Source organism: Rhamphochromis sp. 'chilingali', assembly GCF_963969265.1.
Source record: "Rhamphochromis sp. 'chilingali' genome assembly, chromosome: 22".
NCBI classification, from domain to species: domain Eukaryota; kingdom Metazoa; phylum Chordata; class Actinopteri; order Cichliformes; family Cichlidae; genus Rhamphochromis; species Rhamphochromis sp. 'chilingali'.
In genome coordinates, this window is record NC_137950.1 from 5665958 (window position 1) to 5684880 (window position 18923).

Consider the following 18923-nt stretch of genomic DNA (forward strand, 5'->3'; position numbering starts at 1 on the left):
TGAAGAAGGCGCAGCAGCGCCTCTTCTTTCTCAGGAGACTGAAAAGATTCGGCATGAGCCCCCGCATCCTCAGGACCTTCTATCACTGTGCCATTGAGAGCATCCTCACTGGATGCATCACCACCTGGTATGGCAACAGCACCGCCTACAACTGCAAAGCTCTCCAGCGAGTAGTGCGGTGCTCTGAACGGATAATTGGAGGTGAGCTTCCCTCCCTCCAAGACATCTACAGGAAGCGCTGCCTGAGGAAAGCGGGGAGGATCATCAAGGACTCCAGTCACCCCAGCCATAAACTGTTCAGACTACTTCCATCAGGAAGGAGGTTCTGCAGCATCCGGTCCCGAACCAGCAGACTGAGAGACAGCTTTTTCCATCAGGCCATCAGACTGCTGAACACGTCATAGACACCTTAGCTTCACTACTGGAACTTTAACATTATGCACTCCATACTGTACAGTAATGCCACTGTTTTGCACATGTCTCAACTCTGTATATTTTTATATATTTTATTTATTGTTTACTCTATTTAATTTGTAAAATATGTGTACACACACACACACACACACTCACACACACACACACACGTAGAAAAATATTTAGCAGAGGTGTGGACTCGAGTCACATGACTTGGACTCGAGTCAGACTCGAGTCATTAATTTTATGACTTTAGACTTGACTTGAAAAAATGTTCTAAGACTTGTGACTTGACTTGGACTTTTACACCAATGACTTGGGACTTGAATTGGACTTGAACCGGTTTACTTGAAAAGACTTGATATTTTACCCCAAATATAAAATTTAACATGCATATTATATAGAGATTGAAAATGTGACGTCATTCACGGGTAGAACCGCAAAGGATTCTGGGAACTCGTGGCAAGCGGTACTAGCGCACGCAGGCTTTCAATTAAAATCAGTTATACAGCGATAAAAAGAAACACAAAAATGTCAAGAAGCTGTTGTATTATTAACTGCAATAGCCGGTCACATGACAGCCACGGGAAGCCGACGGGTAAAGAGATCAGTTGTTATCGGATTACGACGTTGAAGAGAAATTGTTCAAGCCATGTTTCCGAAGTAACAAAGAGGTGACGGATGGCCTGGATAGCAGCCATTCAAAGATCAAATATAACGTCCCAGAACACTCCAGCTCACAGGTTAGTCTGCTCCAAGCATTTACACGAAGGTCAGTGTTTTTTAGTAGTTAATACGTCATTTTCATAACATAATTGGTGATATAGGTTACAAGCAAGTCTGGCGCTGAACAGAAATTGTCGCGCTATGCTCCTTTATTTATTGTGCATAAATAGTGAATTGTCCTGACACAATATTGCGTTTCGCTTCTGTTATTATGGTACATTGACAAAAACATATGCTTTTATTCACAGGATAAAACAGGTTTTTTGTATCACTAATTGCCCAGTACGATTACAGCATACAGTATTATTGTCACTGCTACATTTCTGTGATGGGTACCAGAAATTATTTCCACTACTAATTAATTACCGTTGAGCTCAAAGGTCCTATTAATAAACGGTTAAGGAATGTGTATTTATGACGACAATTTGTGAGACTGGTAAACTTATGATACGTACGATGGTCTTTCGTTCTACACGGTGCATTTGAAGGTCCTGCACCCATCCGTCGGTAAACTGTACCTGGGCTTGTTGCAGTGACCTGAAGTTACTAAACTTCATGAGTGTATGCGCTCACTCCAAGAACCGTATAATTATAAATATGCATATAAATATGCTAAGATGAGATAGCTGACTTCATCTAACTAGCAAATGTTGTCCAGGCTACGTTGGTGATGCAGTTTTTTTTTTTAATGTGTATGATATTTTTGTCATGCGATTTTAAAGCTGGTCCTACAACCGCATCCAAGAATAACATGCAGCTTATCTCAGAACTGTCGGTGAAAATTATTCTTGGAGCTAGGTTTAATTGAGCTGCATTTTAAAGAGGTGCAATTTCACAATTTGTGTATATTTTCTAAGTTCACTATTTTGTCATGTGTTGAGAAAAACACAGATTTTAAAATTACATGGTCTAATATTTACATTTAGCATATAACTGCAACATGCCTTTTCGTTTTTTGTTTTTTTTTAAAGACTCGAAAGGACTTGAAATTCAAAGTTTCAGACTTGTGACTTGACTCGGACTTTTACACCAGTGACTTGAGACTCGACTCTGACTTGCCTGACATTACTTGAGACTTGACTTGAGACTTGAGGATAAAGACTTGAGACTTACTTGAGACTTGCAAAACAATGACTTGGTCCCATCTCTGATATTTAGTATACACATCCAGAAATGCATATACTATTATATATTGTACATATATTTATTAGTTTCAGATGTAGCCATTCTTGTATTTTGCTTGTTTACGTTATTGTATTTTGCACAACTCTGTTGCTTGTGAAGCTCGCACACAAGAATTTCACTCACATGTGCTGTACCAATGTACCTGCACATGTGATGTGACAATAAAAGTGATTTGATTTGATTTGAAATGCATTATATCTTTAAAAAAATTACTTTCAAGAGAAAGAGAATGAGATGCCTATTTAGTTTGAAATATACTGTGGTATAATATTAAAAGTTATATAAATAAGTTCAAGTTCTTCATGTCAAGATTTTTCCACAGCATGTCTTTATCCCGGCTTCCTTCTCTCACCCCCAGCCGGTCGTGGCAGTTGGCCCCGCCCCTCCCTGAGCCTGGTTCTGCCCGAGGTTTCTTCCTGTTAAAAAGGAGTTTCCTTCCCACTGTCACCAAAGTGCTTGCCCATAGGGGTCATCTGATTGTTGGGTTTTCTCTGTATGTATTATCGTACAGTCTACAGATACTGCTATTCAGCGTTTTTTTTAATTATTGCTAATATATATTTTGTAACATATTGTGGCGAGCTCGGACAAGGAGGAGACGGAGGTATCGTTTGGTCTTGCTTCCCGTGAGCTAGCCAGGGAGCACAGCCGTTTATTAACATTTGCAGAAGAACACTGCCGCTAGCTAACTGCTCAGCGCGGCAACAACAACAACAACACACAGGGCGCCCTCTAACCCTGGAAGGACACACCGTCGCAGCGAGAGGGCGTCACCCGTCACTATGGCAACATAAACAAAACATAACTGTACAAACAGAACCCCGAACAGCCCTGACCCGCTACATAGCCCCCACCTAAGGGGTCAGTCGTCCCCGACGACCCCATTACCCCACACAAAGTCCTGCAAATGTCCAGGTGCCTTCTTTTGGCGCACTGGCCGGTCACGACCGGCGGGGGAAAAGTCACTCGGGTCAGAACATGGGGTGCCATCATCATCCCCTGCCCCGGCATCTGCCGGAGCGAGCGGTCGGTACGGTGAGAACCTGTCCCGGTGCAACACCACCATGCGCCCCGGGCCCGGCATGCGGATACGGTACACCACATCTGTTAGCCGCTGTGCTCCCTGGCTAGCCGGCATTTCGCGGGGTTGAGCTGCAGCCCAGCTCGTCGGATGGCACTCAAGACCTCGCTCAGGTGAGACAGTGCACTGTCGAAGTCGCCACCGTGCACCAACAAGTCATCCAGGTACACAACGCAGCGGCTACGAGGGATATCCACGAGCACCCTCTCCATCAGCCTCTCAAACATCGCTGGCGCATTGCAGAGCCCAAATGGCATGACCCTGAACTGCCACAGCCCCTGTCCAATGGTGAATGCAGTCTTAGGCCTTGCGTCGGGGGCTAGCTCCACCTGCCAGTAACCGCTGCGTAGGTCGAGGGAGCTGAACCAACTGGAGCCGGTAACGTAATCTAGGGCCTCGTCGATCCGCGGCAGCGGGTACGAGTCCTTCATGGTGACTGCATTGAGACAGCGAAAGTCCACGCAGAACCTCGGGCTGCCATCCTTCTTCCCCACCAGAACCACAGGTGTCGCCCATGGGCTATTGGACGGCTCGATCACCCCAGCCGCAGCCATCTCACGGATCTTCTCTTCCGCTACCTGCCGTTTTGAGAGGGGCAGCCGGTGTGGGCGCAGACGGATGGGCTGAGCAGAGCCGGTGTCGATGGTGTGCTGGACCAGACTCGTCTGCCTACAGTCTTTGTCACTGGCGGCAAAGATGTCCACATTCTTGTCCAGGAGGCACCTCAACCGCTGGCGCTGGTCGACGTTGAGGCCTACGCTGCTGCACTGCCAAAGGTCATCAACAGCCTCGATGGTCTCGGTCGAAGGAGGTTTGTCGGGCTGAGAGGCTGAGGCTGAGGCTGAGGCGAGTGGAGATGACCCGGAGCCACCGGCATCCGAAATCTGCTGAGCGGCAGCTGCCCGACGCCTGTCTCGTCTGGTCCCCGCTCCCTGCATTTTGGCCGCGCTGGAGGGCAAAAGTCTCTGCGCCAAGAGTGATAGCCAGCTTCGCGGTGTCGACGCAGGCCCCCCAGCGGCTCAGCAGATCCAGGCCAATGATGCACTGGTCTTGAATGTCGGCGAGCCAGAAGTCGTGCACCAGCTCTAGATCCTTCACTCGGATCCGCAACGGTTTCTTCCCCCGCATAACAGTTTTCTCCCCCGTCACTGTCATCAGCTGGGTGTCTGTGGGCAACCAACCCTTCACCAGTGGCCCGGATGTTTCAGGGAGCACGCCAGGTCGTATCAGGGAAATGGTAGACCCTGTGTCCACCAGGGCCTGGCATGGCTGGTCCTCAACACAGCAGCTCAGGTAGAGTCCCTTGAGGTGCCCAACCACTGTGCATCGTCCTTGGAGGGGGGCAGGAAGCTGGAGCGGTGGTCCCCTCGCTACACCGCTCCCTCCTCGTTTCCCTGACGCTGCATAGTTCTGGTCTTCGGGGCTGGTGCTGGGCAGTCATGTGCCACGTGGCCAGGCTCATCGCACCGATAGCAGCGGTTGGTCAGTCGACGAGGACGCCTCCGGGGCACCGAGGGTTGCAGCTGGGACATCTTGGCGACCTCCCCTCCCCGTCGCAGTCTGCAGCTCTGATTTGGGGGTAGTTTGGGGGGGGGCACCTGCTGGTTAGGTCGCGAGGTGAGCACCGGCTTGGCCCTTTCAGCCTCAAGGAGCGCCTCACGGAGGGTCTGAGGCATGGCCAGGTGGACGTGTTGGCGTAGTCGCTCTGGGAAAAGTCCTTGCAGAAAAGCATGCAGGCTAAGCTCCTCACGGGCTGCTGCTGGAAACTCCGCGTAGCCACGACGAGCATACAGCAACACGTATGCTGCAAAGGTGCCCAGGCTCTTCCCCCGGTCGACGGCTCCGGTTGGTCAGCTGCTCTCTGCTCTGATCAGTGGAGTGCCGCTGCCCAAATTGCCTCTCGAGTGCCGCGGTGAGGGCCTGGAGCTCATGCTGCTCTTCCGGGGCTAGGTCAAGGAGTATCTGCAGTGCATCTCCCTCTAATGCTAGCGCTAGGTGCGTAGCAGTCTCCTCTTCACTCCAGCCACTATGTCTGGCGGCCAGCTGCACTTGTGAGAGGTAGGGCTCTAGCGGGGTTAGCCCGTTGTATTTCGGTACCTTAACTGGCGTGGTAGGCATAACTGCTCGCGGTTGGGGGCTTGGCGTGTGGGTCGACAGAGGTAGCCCATGAAGTACTGCGCTAGCATCTGTCGTGACGGTGCGCTCGCGCCATCGGGACCCGTCGGGGGACTTACATGGCCGCTCACATCATCTCTCTTCAATCGCCAGTTTCCCAAGCGGGGAATGTTCTCCTCGACAGCTTGCTCCAGCCTCTGAATGTCTCTCTCCATTACGGCGAGGGTGAGCTATCCCACTTCTGACACCAATGTGGCGAGCTCGGACAAGGAGGAGACGGAGGTATAGTTTGGTCTTGCTTCCCGTGAGCTAGCCAGGGAGCACAGCCGTTTATTAACATTTGCAGAAGAACACCGCCGCTAGCTAACTGCTCAGCGCGGCAACAACAACAACAACACACAGGGCGCCCTCTAACCCCGGAAGGACACACCGTCGCAGCGAGAGGGCGTCACCCGTCACTATGGCAACATAAACAAAACATAACTGTACAAACAGAATCCTGAACAGCCCTGACCCGCTACAATATCTATATTATGGCTAAAGCACTTCTGGATGGATGCAAACTGCATTTCATTGCCTTGTACCTGTGACACGTGCAATGACAGTAAAGTTGAATTCTATTCTATTCTAATTTACAATAAAATATAAAGCACCTTGAGGCAACTGTCGCTGTGATTTCCAAACATAAACCCATAATCATAAGTCATAGGTTAAACTGATGTTAAACTGATTTTCTACAGCTCATGTTCTACTTGGGACTTGATCATCCTTCAATTGTAAAAGAAAAGTTTCTTTCTCCTAAAAGTTGTGGAGTAGAAGTAGAAAATGGTAAAAAAAAAAAAATAAATAAAAAAAAAAAGGAAATTTAAATAAAGTACCTGGATAATTTTTTATGAATATGCACATTCATAAAAGTGACTTTCTACTTAAGTCGAATAAGTTGCCTTAATTATTAATAATGCTTATCTTAATGTGTTTGCAATTAAGGCTATAAAGAAAAACAAATGCGCATACCATGCAAATAAAAATCAATGACAGAAGTTGTCCTGTGTCTGTTTCTAGCTGTCATGCAACCAAAAGGTGCAGCAACCTTTCAATTCCACTAGAGGGAAGCACAAGCTCATGTAATCTTTTACCTCTACCATCCATACTGAAGCATAGTGACACAACACTGTGAGCATACATCAGTTCACTTTCTCTCAGTTTGCACATTTTTCCTATAATTACATTTAAACAATTTCAGAGGTCAGTGGTTTGTTGTTGGAGTCTTTTTATCCACAATGCAGGAACACGTTCAGGAAAAGTAGTTTGTCTTCTAGAAGAAAAATGCTGTTATCTAAAGCCCAGATTATTGACCATATAATGAAGACATTAAAGGGAGCTATTCAAATGGACTATCGGCTTCTGTCTTCCATCCAACTGCTAGATTACACTTTTAACTACCCCATTCTGTAAACCAGTTACCGAGCCTAAGGTCACATCTGTTCTACTACTGCTGTCCTTATGTAACAAAGGTTGGTAATGTATACAAAACAAACACACGTATACACATTCGAGGTCATTACATCGATTTACCACCAGCTGTCTACCCCTGTGCTAACCTTAAATCAAGTTATCAGCCTAAAATATAAGGATGTAGCCATGGGGGGGTTGTTTGTCTTCAACATAAAAGAGACAAGTCCCCGCAATGTAACTATACCAAAAATGCATGTCCCCACAATTTTAGTAAGACAAGCACACACACACACACACACACACACACACACACACACACACACACACACACACACACACACACACACACAGCACACTCAGCATGTTTTGATGCTTGAAGCAAAACAGTGAGTGGCTGGTGGAAAATAAGGGGAGAAAGTGCATCCTCCTTTCATTTATTTTCATGTCATGCTGTGACAACATCAGCAAATGACACTTTCAGAACCAGTTTACTCTCCTTGATTGATGGCTCCTGAATATTTAATGGGTTTCATTTGTTTTGGGGATTTTTTTTCCTCATGCATAATGAGATCTTTGATACTGATTTAATGGCACGAAACTCCCCAGAATAGTAAACATCAGTAAACATTACGTAACAGCAATGCGTATTTCATATTAAACATTTACATATCAGCGACAGATGGGATGAACAAAGAAAAAGCAAAACGGCAAGTGGATGAAGCTATGGTACCGTAGCATTTGTTGGATACAGTAAAGGAACGCTTTATCAGTGGAAATTTCCGTGCCAAGCTCGGCATTAGTTACAAGTTAATGTGGCTATGTTTTTAAAAAGTGCACAAGATATAATATAGCCAATGCATTCTGTTTTTTATTTAACATTAGCTAATTTTGTCAAAGCAATGCATGTAGAAAAGGGTCAGTCATGGTGTCAAATACAGAAAATGAGCATTAGTTTGCTGGCTACGTTTCTGAACCTTGGAGATGAACTTTTTTGCCTTTGCTACTATATGTTGCTTAAAAAAATGGACATGACCAGATTTGGCCAAGTGGAAGCAAATGCTAGTGCTACCTACATTGCTGGTTCCTACAGAATTACCTGTGATATTAAATCAGATGCTACGTTTGAAACTCCTTAAATTACCTTTTAGAGCAACCAGATGACCCAGCCACCCATTTTTAATCTCTTTATCCAAGGTGCAAGGTTTCCATAGCAGTAGAAGTGCCTTTAGGTCCAGCAGAGGTGCATTAATTCATGAACTACTTCATATATGTAGCTCATTAAGTATTAAACCTCTAGTGATGTGCAGGAAATGTACAGTATATAGAACAGCCACAGTTTAAGAGCTAACAAACAAGCCTAGATGCTTCACCCTTGCTTCTACTTTTCATGCTAATTAAACAAGTTTCCATCTACAGACGTATCAATATCATTGTTCTCTAATCTCAAACAGAAAGGTAAAAACTGACAGCTTGTGTTTAGAGGGAGAACTTTATCCTGAAACAATTATATTTATGTTGTCTCACTGACTCATCTCAATGTTTAAATATGATATAAAGCTTCAATTAAACCAGAGAAATCTAATAAAAAAGGCCAAATCTAAAAGGAAGTGTGGGGAAACGGAAGTTTACACAGTGATTAACAGAGATTAGAGATTACGTGGAGTTTTTTTTTTTCTTCAAACAATCAAATGTCATAGTAAAGCTGTCCCAATTGTACTTGTCTAAATGTGGCTAGAAAGTGTGTATATATCTGTCGGGGGAGTGTTGCTGCATATGCATGTGCTCGCCCACTCCTTCATGTTGTTTTATTTTTGGAACAGCACACACAGACTGGTCAGGAACAGAGCAGCAGTCAAGTGGAATGGACTGACAGGCTGGTCTCTCTCGGTCTCTCCTTCACTTGCCTCCATCCCTTCTCTCCAGACACTGAGCAAGCTCGCCTGAGTGTGTCTGGTCTAATCACTCACGCTGGCTCCCAGAGCCACCATGACCTGAATCCATCCCTTCTCCTTTCTTATGCAATCCCTTCATCAGCGCGAGAGAGAGAGAGGGTGCTGTTCTAAATCTCCACTGCCCCGCTTCTGTTGCACGTATTATGCAATCTGCTTTAGAAGTTTAATCAGGGTGCTGGCAGACCACAAAGACACAGAGTGTGTGTGAGAGAGAAAGCGATCAATACAGGATCTATCAGGGACGTTATATACTAAGCCCACTGTTACCGACCGACCTGCAGCGATGGAAACATCAGAGCCATATGGACACAGCCTGATTTAGTTTCACATGAGAGCTGTAGCAGATGCCGTTTGCAACCAAACTAACAGAAGAAATCTATTTTTAGCTTAGCAGAGTTGATTTACCTCGATCTAAATCTTTGTGACATAATTGTGATGTAAGTTGCTGTTGCTGATTGCATAAAGAAAAGGTTTTATGAGGACAGAAAGATTTTATTTACTGCTTTGTTTTTACAGCTCTCTTTTTAAATATTCTGTTTCTAGAGCTAATCAAAATGTATGATCGGCTGTGCATCGCATTAAAAATATTGGATCAGCGTACACAGTATGCTCCATTTGAAGAGACAAACTGTAGGTAGGACCTGAAATAGAAAACGCTGCCCAGGTTTCCCAAGCTAAACATTAGAATAGAGTTATTATTTAGAAAAAGGTCATTCTAAAAGATTAGGATTTCTACTTTAGGGGCCAAAATCAGTAATTTAATTAACCGATTCATTAAATCGACATATAGAGTGTCTCATATGCCAACAAATCAACAGATTAATCACTGAATTAAAAAAAAAAGTCTTTCTAACTTCCATACCTCTACTTAAAGCTTCAACTGGTTATTTTATTGTAATAGATTTTCTCAGGGGGCAAAATCTGTGTAGTTGTATGGTAAATAATCGGCTCCTATTTTTTTAAATAACCTAAAAATGTTTAACTTTTTTTGAGTGTACCAATATATTCACATGAATTCAATACTTTACTATAGTAGAAGAGCTGCAGTGTTAAGTATAAAACCTTATGTTTTAACAATCACCCTGAATGATAACTGACAAAATCACCACAGGAGTCTCAGTCATGGTGGTGCGTTAGCTCAACTTTATGCTGGAACACTTGGACAACATCCACAACAATTAACATCCAATCAATAAAAGACGATATAATTGAAATAATATTCACAACACAACTAAATTAAGGATTTCAGAGTAAACGTGAGTCATAAGTCTTTGCAGTTGCTACTGCACAAGTGTGAAAATATTAACTTACGCAGATATGCACAGCTATTCTTTTCAGTACAGTTTTCTTTTTTTAGAAAACAAGCACAAATAAGTCAAATTCAAACATGGATTTAAATTTAATTAAAGGCGATTCACGTTTGTTGAATGCTCAATGTGTCTTTCTGATAAATGACTGATTCTTAATGTAGAGTTTTGATTAATGTAGAGTTTTGATTAATGTAGAGTTTTCAGAGTTTTGTTGTTCTTTATAAAATGGTTGTTTGTTGCTGCTGCAAATTCAAACAAATCAAGTTTATCTGTTACAAAACCAAAACAAGGAGCTTAAAGATCCTAAACCTCTGACGGAAACTGTTTTCCCCCTCTTCATACCACAAATCTTTACTGCTCACTTACATACAGCTACAGTCAGTGTTGGTCAAGTTACTTGAAAATGGTAATTAGTTACTAATTACTGATTAGTTTTCCAAGAAAGTAATCCTGTCACTTTACTGATTACTTATTTTGAAAAGCAACTAGTTACTTTATTACTTAGTTACTTTTAAAAAACATTACACAACCTGGATATGTAATAAAGCAATCGACCTTTCAGCCCAATTGTATTTTTTTCTGCATAATCCATCATATAAAACTGAATCAAATGAAAAAGTCTCTTTTTAAAACATGCTTCATTAGTTTTAATCTTTTAACTTTATGCACACTGCATCAAGCAAAAATGTAATTGTATGCAACATTCTTTGACTTGAAGAAATTTGTTTAACATTTAAACCTATTTTCTGCATATTCCAGCATATAAAATGAAAATGTTTTTTGTGTTTACACTCACTCTTTCAAATAGCGGCACTAAGTCCTGTCACTCTTAAGTCTATTTTCACCTGTTTAGCAGGAGTGGGGCGGGTGGAGGTTTGCCCCGTGCTGCAGCGGTCATGTCAGTGGGAGGATCCGGGGGTTTCTCTGTGAATTTCACACTCCTGTGGCAGCGTGCTCGTTGCTTGCTCAGATTTGAAGTTTAATTTTTCACTGTAGAAAGAAGTTTTCTTCCCACGCAGAGTGTACAGCAAACACTAACCTTTTTGTCACTTTTCACAGAATGAAACTCAAAGTAACGTCAGCACTTACAAGCCTTAAACGCTGCATGGTCGTACTCTCTCGCGCACTCCATATTATCCGTTGTTGATCTACGCACGTCTGTTACCACGGACATCTTTGTACGTCTGTCATGAGACACAAACAAAATAACGGTTAAGTAACGCAGTAACGCAGTAACGCAGCGTGCTTATGGGAGAGTAACAGTAATCTAATTACTTTTTGCAATAGTGATCCCTTACTTTATTTGTTACTTGAAAAAAGTAATTGGATTACAGTACCGCCCATCGCTGGCTACAGTACAGTACAGCAGTGCAGCTGCTTCTGGTTCAGACACTTTTACACAAACATATATAATATATAGAAAAACACAGGGATTCAGTACAAATGTATATAGATGGAGAATCAGAGGGAAGCAAAGTTTTTGTTCAATTTATGTTAATTGCCTGGCAAATTGCCAGAACAGACAAAAATCTCTCCGTCTTTATCAGTGCTGCAGTTCTAATTGGAAAATGAAGTATGAGACATTTCTGTTTTGTCAAAACACAATTAGGAGAGCGTCTCCAGCCTCCAGACTGTAAAATCTCTCGGCTGTGTGTTGGCGGAGAACTTCATTAATTCCTACATGGTGTTGATCTCAGCTGAGTCCTCTTCCCCTCTTGGCTCCATTGTTTGCAGGCTCTGAATAATTTGCTCGTGTTAAAGTGGAGCAAAGCTCTTAAACCCAGATTTCCCTTGCTCATCCAATTGGTTCCCTTGTTCCCTCGTTCATCTACCCTCTCTTTCAGTATTGCTGTTTCTCTATCTTTTCAGACCCACCTCCCTTCTCCCTGATCTGGGAAAGAGTTATCCAATTAGACTGCTGAAAAAACCCCCATCCATCTTAAAAAGTTTTCCTCTGACTAAAATATGTGTTTGGTGACATTTGTCTCTCTACCTGTCTGTTAATCTTTCAGCAGTACTGTTCGAAAACTACCTTGTGAAATTTCATGAGATGAAACTTCAGACTCTCAGCTTCTGAGTGGGAGTTTTAGGGTTAGTCGTGGCTCAGGTGGCAAAGCATGTTGCCTACTAATTAGATGATTGGCCCTTCCATGATCATTTTTTATTTTAGTCACTAACAAACTTTAAATTTGATAATGAAGTAGAATCACTCTGTCGTGCATGTCCCCCCTTTTTGCAGTCTGCATGTTGAAGTTTTGTTGTTTACTTTGAAGTGGACGACGTAGACAGCAATGTTGTTGTTAGAAAGAACCGTGCATCACCAAAGCAAGAACATATGAGAGTACTGTGAGTAAAGACTGAAACAAACTGTGAAACCACATGCCTATTAGTTAAAGACTTGTGATTGTCCATGACCATACTTTGTATATATTCATGATGAGGGTAGCTCAAGTACAACAACTGACCACTGAACAAACTGGCAGCAAGGATTCAGCGTGCCAAGCTTCTCTGGTCATTCCTGGGAAAAATACTCTGGCACTCGACCTTTTTTTTTTTTCTTTTGTTTTGATGGGACGGGGTTGGACAGAAGAAGAACTGTGGTCAGAAAATTCAGAAAGGTGTTGGCCACAGATCAAAAACACCACCTTAATAATTGCTTAGCACGAGATATGTTCCCAAACTAAAAACAAGAAGCTCTCAGTTGCTGCTTTAAATTCTCAGTGCACGTGCTGCTGTAGCCCTTTAAAATGTGACTGCATGTGTGTGTGTGTGTGTGTGTGTGTGCGCCAGTGTGTATTTTAGAGGGGTTCTGTTTTGTCTTCATGCTGCTGGCGCCAGCCTGCAGGCTTGGCACAGGAGACGGCATTCACCTCACATGACCAAACTCTACTCTAAGCTTCCAAAGGACAAGTGAAAGGTAGCGAGGGATGAAATACAAGGAGAAAGGGAGAGAGAACGAGGAGAGGAAGTGGTAGGGAGGCGGGGTGTCGAGGCCATTAAAAGGCTGCTGAAGACCGTGAAAAAAGGTTTGGAGGACAAGGGCAGGAAGGAGAGGGAAGAAGTGTGATAAGACAGGAAGTCAGGGGCACTGGATGGGTATCGGTGGCAGTATGTGTTTTGAGGTGGGGGGTAAAGTGAGGTCACAGGGGTAGATCAGATTAGGATTCAGACAGACAACAGGGAAAGGGGAGGTGGGAGAGGAGGTGTCCCCAAAGTACATAGCTGTGAGCAGTCTCCTACAGTTGGACACGTCCCAGGAAAACTGTGCCTGGGTACATCGTGTTCACTCTCCCCTTTCTCTCCCTCTCTCAAACACATGCACTCAGCACACACAGGCCTGCGCACCAACACTCCCACGCTCAAATTTGTTCAGAATTGCTGAGACATATTGACACAAATAACAGCCTAAACACAGAAAACAATCTGTTAAACCACACACACACAAGGGAGACACAGTAAACGTGTACCTCGTGTACTGTGTGATCAGTAACCAAAGAGTAATTCCAAACTGACTAAGTAATTCTGCAGCTAATCTTCTAACTGGCCGTAAACATCAGATTACGATTGGAAGTTACTGCAACAGATCTGAGGGAAATATTTCTACAGTACTTTTTGTTAAAAGGAGCAATGCGTGATCAAAATGTTAAAGGAACAGAACGAGCGCGGCAATTGCCTCTTTCATTTTATTCCTGGCTGTGTTAGCTCACACGGTCAGTCAGTTTTCAGAAGTCATTTTAAGTTACAGTTTTATTCACTTAGCTTTGATACATCTGTGTATCCTGATGTTTTCTCGTGCTGATTGTTTACACTTGCAACACCAACCCTGCATTCTTAGAAAATCATTGCCGTCCTTGTCTACATTTCTGATAAAATTCCAACATAGAATCGTACGCCGAGCATTACATCCATGAAGTTTGCATGCTAACGTGCTGTATAAAATACCAACATGTTAACTGCATCGATTTCTGCAAACAACATTTATTAATTCATTTTGTCCTGCAGTAGGTAAAAGAACAAAACTGAATGAACTTGTCCTGTCTTCCTTCTCTCACCCCAACCGGTCGCAGCAGATGGCCCCGCCCCTCCCTGAGCCTGGTTCTGCCGGAGGTTTCTTCCTGTTAAAAGGGAGTTTTTCCTTCCCACTGTTGCCAAAGTGCTTGCTCATAGGGGGTCATATGATTGTTGGGTTTTTCTCTGTATCTATGAAGCGCCTTGAGGCGACTTATGTTGTGATTTGGCGCTATATAAATAAAATTGAATTGAATTGAATTGAATTGAATTGAATTGAATTGAATGTGCTGCAGTTTTATCTCAACTTGCAAACAAGTTTGCAAATTTCCTCAGTGGTTATTTTAAATAAAATGAAAACTAGAAAATGCAAACAACACAATGGAAAATACTCAGCTTATGTCCTTAATTGCATCCATTATTTTATTTACAACATGCATACAGGCCAGCTGTGGCCTTCCTGCGTGGAGTTTGGATGTTCTGCCTGCGTATCTTCTCTTCGGGTACCCCGGCTTCCTCCCAAAGGCATTCATGCTAAGTTAATTCTAAAGTCTAAAATCATGAAGAACTGGTACATTTAAAAAGTCAGGGGTACACATTTAAGATGTGTTGATTTTTAGCTCATTGTGCAGACACATTTCTTTTCATGCATCTTATCACATACTCACACAAATGCAAAATACAAGCATGCAACAGAATAACTTTTTCCCCTTTGACTTTGCAGTCATCGACATTACTGCCAAACAGCAACTGAAGGACTTTGTGTGATATGTGACATTATGAGAGCTTTGAGGTGGCCCCTGCATTATTATCTTTAATATTGTTGTTTATACTACTGAAGGGAAGTCAAGGTGGGGGGGGGGGGGGGGGGGGGGGGGGGGGGACCATAGCTCACTTTTGCTTTGGGCCCCAAATCAGGTTCATCTAGCCCTGCTGTGTATTTATTGGCTTCCTTTGAGCAGTCGTGAAGAGAAACAAAGAAAAAGTATTTAGTTGTTCTTATGTGAGGAAGAGAAGTGCAGAGGTGCAGAGGTGAGGAGATGCACTACTCTGCTTAATTTGGCTATCAGATGCCACAACAGCTCTCCTCCTCTCCATCGGCTGGAGTCTTTCCACTGAATCCTCAGGAGCCGCCTGATGAGTCTTTAGAAAACATACACTATGCTCCATTAGAGATTTGTGGTTACACAGCACATCCACTTGACAGGGAAAGCCTCGGCACAAACAGTCATGTGTAAATTCACCAAGGAGTGGCATTGTGGATCCACAGACAGATTCACTGCACGGCGGCTGCTCTACATGAATATAGAGGGACACGGTGTTAAAGCAAGAAGGGATGACTCAGTGCCTTTTTGTATTTATTATGTTGCATTTTCAAGGTTTAAGGTTCGTCTCCAGAGAAGCAGCCAGTATGATTTTTTCCCCTCATTCTTTTCTCTCAATCTAACCTCGAGTAAACTCTTCAAAGGTCTTCTGATGCATTCTGGTGCATCTGTTTCAGCTCCTTTACAGGTGATGCTTCAGGTGTTGGAATCATACAGGCTTTGCTGTATTATGTTCTTGTAGTCTCTGCATGTTAAAAATGTCCATCTGATCACTGTTATATTTAATGAGGTCTCCCAAATTCCAAAAAACTCATTTTTCCTTTAAAGGTACAGCGTGTGAAACCTCACCACTAGATGTCAGTAGAGTGCAGATTGCGCTGAACTCGATTCTATACAAATGTTAAATGGTCATGAGAGAGCTATTTGTAATCTTTAAATTAAAAGTGACTTATTAGGTGTACATATGTGACTGGTTGCTTGCCACATATATAAAGTGCGACTGTATTCAAGGTGACAACATGACAGCTTCCAAAACCAGTGCCTGTGCCTTTGTAATTTGAATGGATTAATTGGAAGTTTATGAAAATATATCAGTTTGTTGTAAGATGTAATTACAGGATTGGTCTATATGTATGAGTACAGTATTCTCTTGTTCTTTTAAATAATCTTAAAAAATTACTTTACCTGTAACTTGCTAAAATCGCCTCCTCAGAATTACCCCATTATTGATTTTATTTTTACAGTGATGATGATTCCTAATTGTTTAACCCCAAATTTAACCCTTTCCTAAACTTACTGTGTCCCCAGTGTTGGTGCTACTTTTCCTGGTTAAGGTGAGGAAACACTCCTCTGACAGAGGGCAGGGATAAACAGCCTTGAGTATGAGATACGCACGGTCTCTCTTCTGTAGGATCCAAAAGTGGTCAAGTTAGATCTGGTCTTAGCCATTACTTGGTCCAGTTCATTCTGTGGTACTGCTGCCACCTGTAATAAGACGAATCCTTAAAGAGTGATTGCTACCATCAGATTATCTCAGCCATACCTTTACTATGTCAGCTATCTGTTACAAAGCCTGTGTAATTGCCTGAGAATTCACAATTAAACAGTGGGCACCATGATGATTTGTCTACCTTCAATGCTCATCACGACTGTACTCCTAGGTGATCCTGTAGAGACACAAGTCTATGTTGAGATATGCTGTGGAATAATATTGGAATATGGCAAATATGACTTGGGCGTGTAGTTCAACTCCACCCATTTACAGCTCTGGATACTGAATGCTGAAATGACTGTTACAAAAGTCAGAACACCCCCCAGCCTTAACACGTTTGGAAAAGCAGGCTTTAGTCTATAGTTTAGTTTACTCTTGCTCTTAGCACCACAGACTGAGCATAGCACTGGTTCAAGCAGACTATCAAGTCAAGCACAGTGACGATCGAAGCAGATCAGCTGATCTTAATGGCAGCCCACATCAGCTGGTGGTTCAGCTGATGTCTTACACACAACCAAAATCGACTCTTACACATGCACACTGTATTGGCTGTTTTAGTCTGCCTACAGTTGTGTATCTGCAAACAACTTTGCAACCCACCAACAGCCCAGCTCCTCTGACTTCATATCCTGACTAATGGAAGAGCGATAGTGTCGAATACAAACTACTGCAGATAGAAATAAAAATCTGAAACATTACAATACTTTATCATTTACAATAAAATGTAATATTATTAAGCATGTAAGGCAACTCAGAAATATAATTCATGAAGCCACGCAATTCTATTATGCATGTGTGAGTTTAAATGTATTCATGCTGAACATGATAACACAAACACACACACACGTTCAGTTGATAATGATGACTCACTCATCCCCCTCTCCCTCCCCTGCTATATTTGGAGGGAGGGGAGTGAATAAACTGACAGCTGGGAACAGTTCATGCTGTGAACGTCATGTAAAGTGTGTGACGTCAATGCATTAAATTCCCAATAAAATATATAACTTTTCCTTTTGTTTTTTTTTTGTTTTTTTGATGCATAAAGCATCTGGTGCCAAGAATGGAGGCAGGGGGATGTAATGCAGCTCATTGTGTAATTTTAAACACCTTCTCCAGCTAATTATACTGTGGTTAACTCACGCTCTCCACAGCTACAACAATAAAGGCCTCGGCATTTAGTTTCCCCTCCCGCTGCGTTCCGGCGCTTACTCTAATAATTTCTCTGATCCTATGTGGTAATTAGACGGCTATTTCTCAGAATCAGCATGCTAGCACCTCTTTAATGTGACCAGAATTCATGGAGGTCGCCACCCCTGATCTCTCACCCAGCATGATGATTGCACGAGGACTTAAAAGAACTACAGGAGGGAGTGCATTCTGTGCGTGTGCATATTTTTGTTCACAGACCTTTTTATCAGTTTTTTATCCAGCTGAGCTTTACCATACTAACACATTAACATCTGCACTGGCTTGTGAGTTCTGTTGGAGTTTGTTGCTGCACTTTTACTCTAACAAGTAAGAAAAAGTCAAAGCCGAGAGTTCAAAATAAACTGCACTGGTTGTACTATATGCAGATTTAAGCAGTGGAACTTCTAATAATTTCTTAAACACAAAAAGTCACAAACTTTACTATCGGTGTATCCCAAATGTGCAGTGATCCACAGATACAACAGTAGCAGAGTTGACTACCTATACTCAATAATTCCATAATTTGTTGGTAACAGAGAAGCTTGTCTGAGACGAATTCCTGTAGCAACATCAAAGTTAAATGACATCCCAGTCTAAACTGTAATGCACCAGTATCCTATACTGTAACACTATGATTGCACCAGTAATAGAAATAGTAAAGCATTGATCAAAATGTCCAAATGTCAAAGACATTTTGTTAATGTAATGCACAAAGAAACCTCCAAAAAACAAAATCAGGCACATTTGCATCAGCTGAAGAAGTTTCCTAACGGCACATCCACTAGAAAAATTAAGAGTATTTCAGGACTTGATCAGCAGCAGTGCAGATGTTACAGCGCTTTTCAGACACACAAACGCTGGCTATAAATTGGCTAGATTTCACTGATTCGGCCACTGGAAAAAAGTAACGCTTTCTTCACTCCACTATGGGCTAAAAATATAAGTTTATTCATTAAAACATCAGGAATGTACAATCCAGAAGCGCAAGATATGAGTTAATGACATTGTGACAAGGGATCTGAATTCTACTGCTGCAGTGAGCTCATATTTATACTTGGCCTGTGACACTGTACACCTGCATAAGCCTGAGGGATAAGAGAGAGGTGACAATGATGAGTTTGTATGACACGCTTTTTTCTTAATTCTAAAGCAAAGTCAACATAGGAGGAAGAG